We start from the raw sequence: 13290 nt of genomic DNA on the forward strand, positions 1-13290 counted from the left end.
GCATTGGTCACCATCACAGGACTGTGAGTTCTCTGATGAGCAGGCAGTTTCTTACTTATTTTTGTGTCTGCATTGTTGCCTTACAATGGGGAGACTTACTCATACAAGATGCTTGGTCAACTTCTGCTGAATTAACGAGCGATAGTCACCAAATTTTTCTTCTGCGTATTCTTCCTAAGTGAACCATAACTCTGTTTGGATAGGGAACTCTGTTATCCTTTCTGGTATGGCCTAGCTCCAGAGCATTTATAAACAATATCGGATTGCTCTAGAGTCTTGTTGTTATGAATATCTGTTATTCTGGAAGCAGTTTCTAGGGTAGATTCAGCAAGTATTAAATCTTCGATACTGCTTTATCTGCATACGTTCTATTAAGGTCTTTATAAAGGGATCACCGAGATTTTTATTGAATTTAAACAGATTTTTAAAAAAGATTTATTTGTTTATTTGGGGGGTGGTGTGGAATAGGGACAGAGGGAAAGAGTCATAAGTAGACTTTCTGGGGAGCCCAGAGCCTGATGTAGGGCTTGATCTCAAGACCCTGAGATCATGACCTGAGCCAAAACAAGGAGTCCACGCTTGACCAACTGCACCACCTGTGTTTAAATTCAGGTGCCCCTGAATCTAATATTTTTGTGTGAAAAATTGATACAGAAGCTCTTGTCTGATAGAGTTCTTGTGTGAATCACCTATGTTCAGTTCATTGTGGGCAGTACTAAAACCTTAAATATATGTGTGTTGAATCTATGAACTGAGCTGTTCAGTTGAATATACCTGTAATATGCTTGGCTTTTTGTTTTTCTGCCCCTAAGCTATTTACTCTGATTTCTTGATGTTAATTTCAGAGCTCATTCCAGGATAGGGAGTTGGAATTATACAGGAATTCACATACCTTATTAGCTCCTTGCTTAAACTAATTAAAAAAACTAGTTCTGGGACTAGAACTCCCTTGATGAAATTGTTTAAATGTGAAATTTGAATTTAAGACTTTTATGAAGACTTGGATGCCTTTTACTTACTGTTATTTAATTTTTTTTTTCAGTTTTAATTTTGATTGCTGTACTATTGATATCTGAGCCAAAGTGGTGATGCTACCTGAGGGGAATTTCTGCAACCCGTAAATCAGCAGTTATACGGTAAGGATGTGTACCTCTTACCCTTAAAGCCAATTAATTTCCTTAACATTGTAGTTCAGAATTTTAATTTGAAATGGAATACTATAAAATAGTTTAATATTTCAAAATATTACATATTAATATATTTTAATCTATAAATATTAGAGTTTTAACTCCTACTCAACAGTTCAAGAATTTGAAAGAGAAAAAATGTAACTTGATATATTCATTTCATATTATTTTTGTGTGAAAAACAAAAGTGGCTATATAGTTTATGACTTATTAAACTTGGGTCTCATTTTTCCTTCCTCATATTTTTCCCATTTACTTTTTATCCCTGGTTTTAATTAGTTTTTTGTTATCTGATTTTTGTTAATAATGAATGGAGGATATGAGCAGTCAAGATGATAAAACCTAAACCTCATTGTTTTTTACTACAGCTTACTCTGAACTGAGGTGGTGTTGACTGAAATGAAGTTTTGAATTATTTAGAGATTTAAATGATCTATATTAGCTCTATCTTCAAGGGATAATTCAAGAGTAATGAAACATGGCCAACCAGTAAGGCGAGTTACTCCTTTGAGCTTCATTTTCCATGTACAAAATGTTTATCATTTGTTTTATAGAGTTGTAAAAATCAAATGAGATGATCTATGTGAAATTGTCTTTTTCTTCCTTTCATTTATTAATTTTTTTTGGAAAGGTAGAAGGAAAATAAACAAGTCTGTTGATTTTGAGATGGGCTTTAGAGAGAACATAATGTTCTTAATATCCTTTAGAGGAAGGGATGCTGGAAGACTTGATCTTCAATTCTGTCTCACTTCATAGACAAATCATTTCATTAATTTACTATCAGAAATTTGAATTTTGTTTTCATACTTTTACTTTCCAGCTGACTTTTCAGGAATATATGTATTTCTTGACTGTAATGAAACTAAGCTAAAAATCATTATCAGATATCTTTGAAATCTCCATACATTTTGAAATTAAATATCACATTCTCAGAGTCCCATGGGTCAAAGAGGAAGTCACAAGGGAAATTAGAAAATATTTTGAGTTGAATGAAAATGAAAGTACAACATATCCAAATTTATGGGATTCACCTAAAGCAGTACTTCCAGGGGGAATTTATAGTGTTGAATGCTTATAATAGGAAACAGAAGCTTTGAAACAATAATCTAAACCTTTTAGATTAGTAAATCTAAACCTTTACCTTAAGAAATTAGAGGGCAAAGAGCAAATTTAACCCAGAACAAGCAGAGAAGAAGTTACCAAAGATATGAGCAGAAATAATTGAAATAGAAAACAGAAAAACTGTAGGAAAAAAGATCTGTGAAACCAAAAGCTGTTTCTTTTTGAGATCAATAAAAATTGATCTACTTGTAGTTGTACTAATCAGGGAAAAAAAGAGAAGGCAAAAATTCCTAATATCAGAAAAGAGAGACCATCAATATAGATTCTACAAATGGAAGCTCAAGGGAATATTATGATAACTTAGATAAATGGACAGATTTCATCAAAGTCACAAGGTATTTATCTTGATTTACATGCTTTCACTTTACAGGTAATTTTTCAGGAATATGTCTTTTTTTTTTTTTAACCTTATTGAAACTAAGCTAGAAGTCGGTATCATATTATCTATGAAATCTCCAAATATTTTGAAATTAAATATCATATTCTAAAAATCCTTTTAGAAGGAATGGATAACATGCATAGCTCTTTATTCAAGAAATTGAATTTGTAGTTAACCCCTCTTTCCCCCCAAAAAACCCTCAAAGCCCAATTGGACTCACTGGTGAATTCTACCAACTTAACTAAGAAAGAAGTAAAGCCAATTATATACAAAATCTTCAGAAAATAGAAGGAATACTAATTTATTTTAGGATGCCATTATTACTCTGATATTAAAAAAAGAGGTATTTCTCAGAATACTAGCAACCTGAATAAGGTTTATATCAAAAGTATAATACATCATGCTAAAGTGCCATTGGTTCTTCTTTTGAAGATCATTATGTAATTCAATCATTATCAACAAACTACACAGAATTCTTCAAACTTGTATGATCATCTCACTAGGTGTAGAAAGAGCATTTGACAATAGTCCTAATTTATTCATGATAAAAACTCAGAAAAGTTGGAGCTTTCTCAACTTGATAAGAGGTATGTATGAAAGACCTACAGCGAGTAATTACAATTATTGGCGAAAGACTTAATGTTTTTGCCTCACATTGGAAATAAGGAAGGATAGTCACTTACTGTTCTTACTCAGAATTATCCTAGTCAGTGCAATAAAGCAAAAAGAGATAAAATGCATATAGATACAGAAAGAAGAAAAATTAAAGTCCATGGCAAGGGACCTGAGAAATGAGCTTTTAGCCTTATAGTCTCTGTAATATAGGGAAGGAGACAGTGGGGGTGGGAATAAATATTGAATGCCTGTAGACAGTATCTACATTTTGGTTTCTGTGGTTATGATCTGAAAGTCATAAGAGCAAGGCCACATTTATATGACTTGTTGGTTTAAGTTACTGTTTTCTCTAAAGTTAAAAGTCAGCATAATCTGATGGGAGAGTCTCAGTTCAGCATTTCTTCTTTCTTCTGATATAACCAGAAAGCTTTGTGTGGAACTTAAAAGTTATGCATTGGTTTAAACTTCATTAAATAGCTCTTAGTTTTTGATTTAAAGAAGAGGCTATTTGAAACAATGCTAAGATTTTTTTAAAATTCTAAGGCAGGGTAAAAAATTACTTGGTAAATCTATTATAACTATCATATATCTTTGGATGAGTTAAAATTACTTCATATGCTTGTTGTCTGTATCTTAGAATACATTGACACGTTTTGTATAATAATGTAAGCCACATATTATGGCCGTTGATTTGTGTTAAGTAATTTCCACATACGTATTTTTATGATTTTTGGCAGGTAAGGATTGAGGAAACCCTGAGTCCTTGTCCTAACTGCCTAGAATAGTTGGATGGCAAGACAGTGCATCTCCAGATGGTGTTACTGGAATCATTCCTAAGTCTCTTGCAGTCATATAGTGTTTCAGCCTCAGTGGAATGGCTTACAGATGTAAACAAATACATAGTTTACACTTGATCATAGCCAAAAGGCCAAGAAGCAATAACAAATGTATGGTTTAATAGTTGTGTGCATTCCCATTTTAATTGCAGTTGACCCTTGAAACAGTGAAGCGGTTAGGGACGCTGACCCCCACACAGTCAAATCCACTTACAACGTTTGGCTCCCCCAAACTTAACTACTGAGAGCCTTGACTAGAAGCCTTACCAATAATATAAACAGTCAATTAACATTTATTTTTTATATTATGTGTATGTATACTGTATTCTTTTTTTTTAATTAATTTTTTATTTTTTATAAACATATATTTTTATCCACAGGGGTACAGGTCTGTGAATCGCCAGGTTTACACACTTCACAGCACTCACCAAAGCACATACCCTCCCCAATGTCCATAATCCCACCCCCTTCTCCCAAACCCCCTCCCCCCAGCAACCCTCAGTTTGTTTTGTGAGATTAAGAGTCACTTATGGTTTGTCTCCCTCCCAATCCCATCTTGTTTCATTGATTCTTCTCCTACCCACTTAAGCCCCCATGTTGCATCACCACTTCCTCATATCAGGGAGATCATATGATAGTTGTCTTTCTCTGCTTGACTTATTTCGCTAAGCATGATACGCTCTAGTTCCATCCATGTTAGCACTCTGGACTCTGTATACTGTATTCTTATAGTAAATTGGAGAAAAGATGTTACTAGGAAAATCATAAGGAAAAGAAAATCCATTTACAATACTGTACTGTAGTAATCGAAAAAAATCCACTTACAAGTGGACCTGTGCAGTTCGAACCCATATAGTTCCAGGGTTAGCTGTGCGTGTTATCGACCATATCAGTTGGTGCTAGTTATTAGGTATGGCAGAGTAGTGGTACAGTAGAGGGGATGTAAGTTTAGGAGTTAATAGAAAATCTTGGGTTCAAATGCTAAAAACATACAGGCTTAAGCTCTTGAGCAAAATCACTTAAATCCTTGATCCTCCTTTCCCTCATCTAAAAGGAGGATAATCTTGACAAGTTGCTGAAAACGTTAAAAAAAATACTCAGAGCTTCTAGCAGACAGTGGGTGCTCAAATGGTGATGCTAAAAGAGGGTCTTAGTTGCAGAAATGTTATATGACTTTGATATCTGACCCAGCTGGTTTTGAATTGGGTTGGAGGAATTAATGTTTTTAAAATACCTCTACTGCACAAAGCAATCTACAGATTCAGGGGAAACCCTATCAAGATTCCAAGTGTATTTTTCACAGAAAAAGAACCTAATTTTAAAATTTGTGTGGAACCACAAAAGATCCTGTCTGGATAGCCAAAGCAATCCTGAGAAAGAGCAAAGCCAGAGGCATCGTGCTCCCCGATTTCAATCTATATTACCAAGCTACAGTAATCAAAACTATAAAAGCAGACACATAGATCAGTGGACAGAATAGAGACCAGAAATACATCCAGCATATATGGTCAATATATGATAGAGCAGCCAAGAATATACAATGACACAGTCTCTTCAATAAATGGTGTGAGGAAAACTGGACAGCTACATGCAAAAGAATGAAACTGGACCACTACCTCTACAGCATACACAAAAATTAACTAAAAATGGACTAAAAATGGACTAAAGACTTGAATGTAAGATGGATCCATAAGAGTTCTACAAGAAAGTATAAGTGGTCTGGGCAATTATTTTTTGGATCTGAATTCCAAAAGCAAGGGCAACAAAAGCAAAAAAAAAAAAAAAAAAAAAAAAAAGAAAGGAACTACATCAAACTAAAAAGCTTCTGCACAGCAAAGGAAATCATCAGCAAAATGAAAAGGCAAACTACTGAGGGGAAGAAAATATTTGCAACTCATATCTCTGATAAGAGGTTAATATCCAAGATATATAAAAAGCTCATACAACTCAATAGCAAGAAAAATATTAAAAAGGGGGCAGAAAATTTGAATAAATATTTTTTTCAAAGAAGACATTGGATGGGCAGCAGGTACATGAAAAGATGCTCAATATCACTGGTCATCAGGGAAATGCAGATCAAAACCACAGTGAGATATCCCTTCACACATATTAGAATGGCTGTTATCAAAAAGACAATACATGTTGGTGACAATATAGAAGAGAAGGAACCCTCATGCCCTGTTGGTGGGAATGTAAATTGGGGTGACCAGTGTGGAAAACAGTCTGGAGGTCCCTTGAAAAGCTACAAGTAGAACTGCCTTATGATTCAGCAGTTTCACTTCTGGATATTTATCCATTGAAAACGAAAATTTGAAAAGATATCTGTACCCCTGTCTTCATTGCAGCATTATTTTCAATAGACATCTAGTCTGTCTAATGCAAACAGCTGAAGTGTCCATCAACGGATGAATGAATAAAGAAGATATGGTGTGTGGAAACCGTATAATGGAATACTATTCAACCATAAAAAAGAATAAAATCTTGCCATTTGAGGAAACCTGGATGGAACTTAAGGAGATTATGCTAAGTGAAATAAATCAAAGACAAATGCTGTATGATTTCACTTATATGAAGAATTAAAAAACAAAAACAAAAAACCAAGGTTATAGATGTGGAGAACAGATTGATGGGTGCCAGAGGCAGAGAGTCGAAGGCAGGAGAAATGGGTGAAGGGTTTAGAAGCTACAGACTTCCAAATAAGTCCTGGGATGTCATGCACAGCATGGCAACTCTAGTTAGTAATATTGTATTGCATACTCAAAAATTGTCAAAACAGAGTAAATCTTAAAAGTCCCCATTACAAGAAAAAAAGTTGTTGTCAATACATGTGGTGGTGATCATTTTTATATACAAACTTCAAAGCACTATGTTGTGCACCTGCAGCTAACACAGTTGACCCTTGAACAGCACAGAGTTGGGGTGCCAACACACACACAGTTGAAAATCTGCGTATAACTTCTGACTGTTGAAAAGCTTTACTAATAGCCTTTTGTTGACTGGAAGCCTTACTGATAACATAAGCAGTTGATTAACATCTACTTTGTATGTCATATTTATCAGAAATTGTATTCTTACAATAAGGTAAGTGAGAGAAATGTCAGTGTCACTAGGAAAATCATAAGGAGAGAATACGTTTACAGTACTGTATCATATTTAAATAAAAAAAACCACAAACAAAAATAAAAACCACGTATAAATGGACCTGTGCAGTTCAAACTCTTGTTGTCCGAGGGTCAACTATATAGTTTTAAACCTCGATTTAAAAAAAAAAAAAATTGGCATCTGACAGAAATCAGTTTTGAATTTAAGTTCTTTTGTATTTTACTAGTGCTGTCCTCTGGGATAAGTTACTTTTTGAGCCCTGACCTCGTTAGCTGTTAAGTGGGTACCATTAAGTTGTAGCATGTAGGACATAGGTGACGGACTATATATATAAATGCTTCTGTATACAAATGTTCCCATTCATCATCTGTAACTGGTCCACTACCGTCAGCTTTATGATTTGGGTTCTTTGGTCGATTTTTTATAAAGTTACCTAGAAACCTTGCCTGATCCTTTGGATGGCGCTCATGATTTACTTGCTGGAATACGTTCAGAAGAACGGAGTTGATAGGATGCCAGACTTGAAGTTTTGAGACCAAGGACGTAGGTTGCAAATTTGAGAAATTATACTCTTTCTTATTTCTCTTCCTGCTTTCATGGCCTAAACAATTGGGAATAGTTAACTAAAATAGCCATTTATTTGATCTTAACGTTCTTTGGTGAGTGCAGTTTCTTGTTGCCAAAAACATTGCCATCAGAATGCTTTTTGTTTCGAAAAACACTGAAATTCAGTTTAGTAGCACGTATGCTAGGGAAACAGTTGCTAGATTTCACAGCTTTATTGTTATTTTAATTTTATTGCTTTTTAATTGTGTTCTTTCGTGTGAAATTACCAACATTTGGCTGTTTTTACCAACAAAAATGGTAATTTCATATGGTTCAACTGGGTATTTTGGTGATAATATTTTTGTCACACGCTTGGCAAATTGTCTAATTTTGTATCTTATAGTTTGCTGTTTCCTCTAAGAACTTAACGAGTTTTAATGCATTTTGGGTTTTGTAAATTTGTTCGGTGAATGTCATCTCAAATGATGTGAATGAGTAAGGTAGAGAAAAATAGGTGATACTTCTTAACAGAAAGAGGAGGTGATGACTGATTTTTGAGAAAACTTTTAATTTACGGCTAACTGGATAATTTGGAAACGAAAACTAGAGCTTTTAAAGCCTTAAACCTCATAGGTGATATCAGGTAAATTCTGAGTACCTAAAAATTATTTCTGAATTTTTAAGGTTCTTTGAGATCAGCATTTTTCTGAAAGTTGTGTCTCTAGCACGTGTTAAAATGTTGATGTTTTTAGGTTCTGAGTGTTTACTGTTGTATTTTATGTTATAAAAACAATGCCTTTTAGCTTAATTTAACATTCTATTTGTAAAATGTATATAGTTCTTCTGTTTATTATTACCTTGAATGAGGAGCTGACGATTTGAGTTTTGTTTAAAAGGGCATTAATTTAATAAATACTTCATGTGGATTAGAAGTAATAATATTTTGGTAAACTGTGTAGGAGCTTTTCATGTTCATCACAATGTGGTACTGGTTAATGGCTTTTCTTGCTGTCCAACTAAGGCGAAAAGGGATGTAGTTCAATTCTTTTTTATTTGTCAAAGAAGCATTTATTTGTTTCCTAGGAGTAATATGTAGTGGCTTCCTTGCACTTGGTGGTGTTCTGTGGGTCTGCAAGTGGGCTTTCTCCTGGGAGCCCTGTCAGGCAAGCAGGCGGCGGTGATGGCTGCTGCGAGGACTCGGGTTTAGTGGGACTTAATGGCTCCCCCAGGCCTCCTATCTTGAGGAATGAGGGTTTCTGCTTACTGCTTCCCTGCAGGGCTGGAGAGTTGAGCCGCTTGAAGACTGTTTCTGGTGACACACTCCCTGATGAGGTTGGCGGGTTCAGAGCCCTCTGGGTGAGGGGATTGTGTAGGGGGAAAACTTGCCTTAGGGAACTGAGCTCATTGCTGCTTATGATGCCACAAACTGGCCCTTTGTAAATACTCTTGGAGCAGTGGCCTGTCTCTGTGCTAAATTTCTCTTGTGTGTCTGTCTCTTCCGTGGGGATACTCAGTCCTGTGTCTGCGGCTCACAATGGAGTCATCTTAGCTTGGCCATCACTTTAGAACTAAGTGGTAAAGAAATGTCCGGGGATCTCCTAGTTAATTGTCTGTCCTCCTTTCGTATCCATCTCCACTGATCCATTTTTGCAAGTTTTATGGAGCCATAATTGACATAAAGTAAACTGTGACTATTCGAAATGTACAGTCTCGTAAGTTCTGGCATGTGCGCACACTCCTGACATCACCATCAACAAGAAAGTGAGTGTGCCGTTACCCACAGAAGTTTCCTTGTGGCCCTTTTCATCCCTCCTTCCGGTCAGCTCCTCACCTCCAGAGCCACCACTGATCTGCTTTTTGTCTCTGTAGATTAGTTTGCATTTCCTGGAATGTTACTGTAAAGAAAGAACACTCTGTGATGTGTCTCCTGTACACTAAATTCTTCACGCAACACTTCTTCTTTCCTGACACCAAATGTGTGGGTTTTCCACACATCAGGCAATTTGACACCAGCTGGGTGTCCTGCAGTTTAACTCAGTTCTGACATTTATCTCCCTGGAGACAGCATCAGATCTCACAGGTTAAGAGTTCTGTCCCATTGCACTGCCCCCTCCCACACAACCTGCCCAACTTCATTCTTAAGCCCAGACTGTTCCCTCCACTTCCAACTGGCTCTAAATTGGGCATTCCCACGACCCCCTTCTTGGGGTTTATTAATTAGCCTGAGTGGCTTACAGAACTCAGGACACCAGTTTGCTTACTAGATTCCTAGTTTATTACAAAATAATTTGAAGGATACGGTTGAATAGCTAGAGGTCTGGCAGAACACATGAGCTTCTGTCCCCATGGCGTTTGAGATACGCCACTCTCCCAACATAGCAATGCATTCTGGCTCACCAACCTGGAAGCTCTGTCCTTTTGGGTTTTTATGGAGGCTTTATTATATAGGTTGATTGATTAAATCATTGACCCATGGTGTGCTTGAACTCAATCAAGTCCATCCCTTTTCCCCAAAGTTGGGGGTGGGTGGGACTGAAAGTTCCAACCCTCTGATCACATGGTAGGTTCCCCTGGCAACCAGCCCCCATCCTTAGTGGCTTTCCTGAAGTCACTTCAGTAATATACTCAGGTGAGGTGGAGAGGGATTTATTACAAATATGAAAATCATAGCTCTTATCACTTAGGAAATTTCAAGGATTTTAGGAGCTCTGTGCCAGAAATGGGGATGAAAACCAAATACATAATTCTTACTATAAATCACAATATCACAGTTATGTAAAAGGAATATACTTTTTATTCAGTATATACTCTTTTTATGGTCTGTTCTTTATGCAGCATAATTATCTTGAGATTCATTCATGTTGTTACATGTATCAATAATTCATACCATGTTATTGCTGATGAGCTGAGTTTATCTAGTCACCTTCGGTGGATTTGGGGATTGTTTCTAATTTTGGCTTCTTTTGAGCTGCTATCAGTAAAGTTGTATGAATATTCATGTGGGCATGTGCTTTTATTTTTTTTTGCATAAATACCTGGGAGTGGAATGGCTGGATCATACGGTGAGTGTGTTTAACTTTTTAGGACACTGCCACACTGTTTTCACAAGTGATTGTGTTAGTTTCCATTTTCTTCAGCAGGGCGTGAGCGTTCCAGTTGCTCCACATCCCTACCAGCACCTGGTGTGGTCGGTCTTTCTAAGGCTGGCCACTCTCTTAGGAGTGTGGTTGCACCTCACTGTGGTTTTCATTCGCCCGCTTCATGATGAATGCCGTTGAGTTTCTTTCAGTTCATCCTCTGCAGAATGTCTGTTCAAAACGTTTGCACATATATTTAATTGAGTAGTTTGCTTTATTATTGAGTTTTGAGAGTTCTTTATGTATTCTGCATATAAGGCCTTTAGTAGATGTGTGATTTTTACTTCTGTCCATTTTATTAGCAATTTTTCCCCTTTTATTCCAGAATGTAACTTTGGGGAATGATGTGTGATTCATTTATATTCTTATTTTTGGCACTTTCCCCTGTCAAGTGACACATGAACTCCTTGGCATCCTCTTCACTTTTCCCCTACCTTTTCTTCCCCATTATGTCAATGTATTTGGTCTGTGTTCTCTTTCCTTAGGACCAGCTTCTCAACCAGCTGTACCAGAGTTAATCCCTTCCAGGGTGTAGTCCTCTCTTCAGGGCAGAAATGATTTTTAATTATTATTGAATGTGTTTGTTGACTCTAGGATGGTCAGTGCATTGTTTCTTGAGTCTGGAGATCTCCCATTCTAGTGTTGATTAGTGTTGAGTTGGCCTGGCCTCAAGTACCCCAGACTCCTTGTCAGAAGCCAGAGCAGGAGTTCAGAATCAAAGATGGAAACCCTGGAGACAGACTTACCAATATCCCCTAGTTACTAAATGTTGTTTATTTTTAATTTAATTCACTGTGCTTACTGTGTGATTTCAGTTTTTTTGGAATTCATTCACTTTTTTTGGTGTTACTTAGTTCATGGCCAAAGTTTTCATATATGTTTATAAAGAATACATTCTTGTATTGTTATGTACAGATTTTTAAAGTGCTGTCAGTTAAAATTTGTTAATTATATAGTTCAAAATATGAATTCTTTTGATTTCTGAAATATGTTGGCATCGTGTACAAAAAAAGATAATAAAAATTCTCAATATGAAACATGTATTTGCCTTCATTTATTTTATTGCTTTTCACTTGAGTTTCTCTCATGTCTTATAGTAATATTGCTGTCCTTGTCCCCTTTTTGTTGTTAGCATTGGCCTGGTATGTATTTGCAGGCAAAATTTTCCACCTTCTTTCTTATTTTGTTTTGGATATGCTCTTCAGCTTTTTAAAAAAAGTTTGTGTGTTGCCTTTTTTTTTGTTTGTTTGTTTTTTTGTTAACAGTGATTCATGTACAGGTTTGAACTGCATGCGTCCACTTCTGTGTGAATTTTTTTTTATATCCTACAGTACTTTAAATGTATTTTCTCTTCCTTATGTCTTTCTTAATCTTTACTTTTCTCTAGCTTACTTTATTGTAAGAATACAGTTTATAATTCATATACAAAGTATGTTAGTTGACTTTGCATTACTGGTAAGGCTTCTGGTCAACAGTAGACTGTTAGCCATTCAATTTTTGGGGAGTCCAAAGTTGTATGTGGATTTCTGACAGCGCAGGGGGGTGAGAGGAGCCCCTAACCCTCATGTTGCCAAAGGCTATATGTAGTGGGTAAAAAGAGTGATGCCGGGTCCATACTGCCTGCTTTTGAATTTAGGCTCCCCCACTAACTGTTATGAGGTTGTTGGTCAAGTCTACCTAACTCTCAGTGCTTTAGTTTCTTCTCTGCCACAGGGAAGTATTAATAAATAGTTTCTACCTCAGTTTGTAAGAATTAAATGAATTAGTGTATTTAAAACACATAATAATGCCTGGCACATTATGTAAGTCTGAGCCACTATATTAACAGATGAGTTCATCAATGAACATTCATTAAAATTATGCAGAAGACCACTATTAGTGCTTTTTATTTCATTAACATTTTTTAAAATCCATTTCCTGCCCACTGCTGAGTTTATTCAGCTTTTTCCATAATAGTTTTTTATTGATACACCAAGTATTTTTTACTTGTTTGCACTGAATTAAAACAATAATTAAGCATACAATACCTGAATATTTCTCTTTTTTTGAGAACTTGGAACCCATTTGAGATTAAAGTGCTCTTTGACTCTCATGTCCATCCATCCCCCTTAGAGGTAATCACTGTTATGAACTTGGGATGTTTTCTTCTAGACCTTTGATAGGCCTATCAAAAGGAGATATGTAGTCACTTTGCACAAATGCTGTAGTGTTATTGTGAACCTTGCTTTTTTCATTTATCATTGTATTTTCGAGTTCACTCCATATATATTTACCTTGTTGCTTTTGACAGCTACCTTTCCCTCTCGTAGTCATTTCCAGTTTTTCACTATGGCAGTGATGTAGTGAACATTATTGTACATGAATCC

The 13290-nt window shown here is 36.0% G+C and overlaps 1 protein-coding gene across 2 annotated transcripts in view; it reads left to right on the plus strand.

Moving 5' to 3' along the window:
* Nucleotides 1–13290, plus strand: part of WASF3 (WASP family member 3) — a 128497-nt gene that overhangs the window by 56202 nt on the left and 59005 nt on the right. For both annotated transcript variants that reach the window (XM_059377587.1, XM_059377586.1), the window contains exon 2: nt 1043–1136. The gene's annotated coding sequence lies outside the window, so the exon portion shown is untranslated. The remainder of the gene's footprint in view (nt 1–1042; nt 1137–13290) is intronic.

Source organism: Mustela nigripes, chromosome 15, assembly GCF_022355385.1.
Source record: "Mustela nigripes isolate SB6536 chromosome 15, MUSNIG.SB6536, whole genome shotgun sequence".
Lineage (NCBI taxonomy): Eukaryota > Metazoa > Chordata > Mammalia > Carnivora > Mustelidae > Mustela > Mustela nigripes.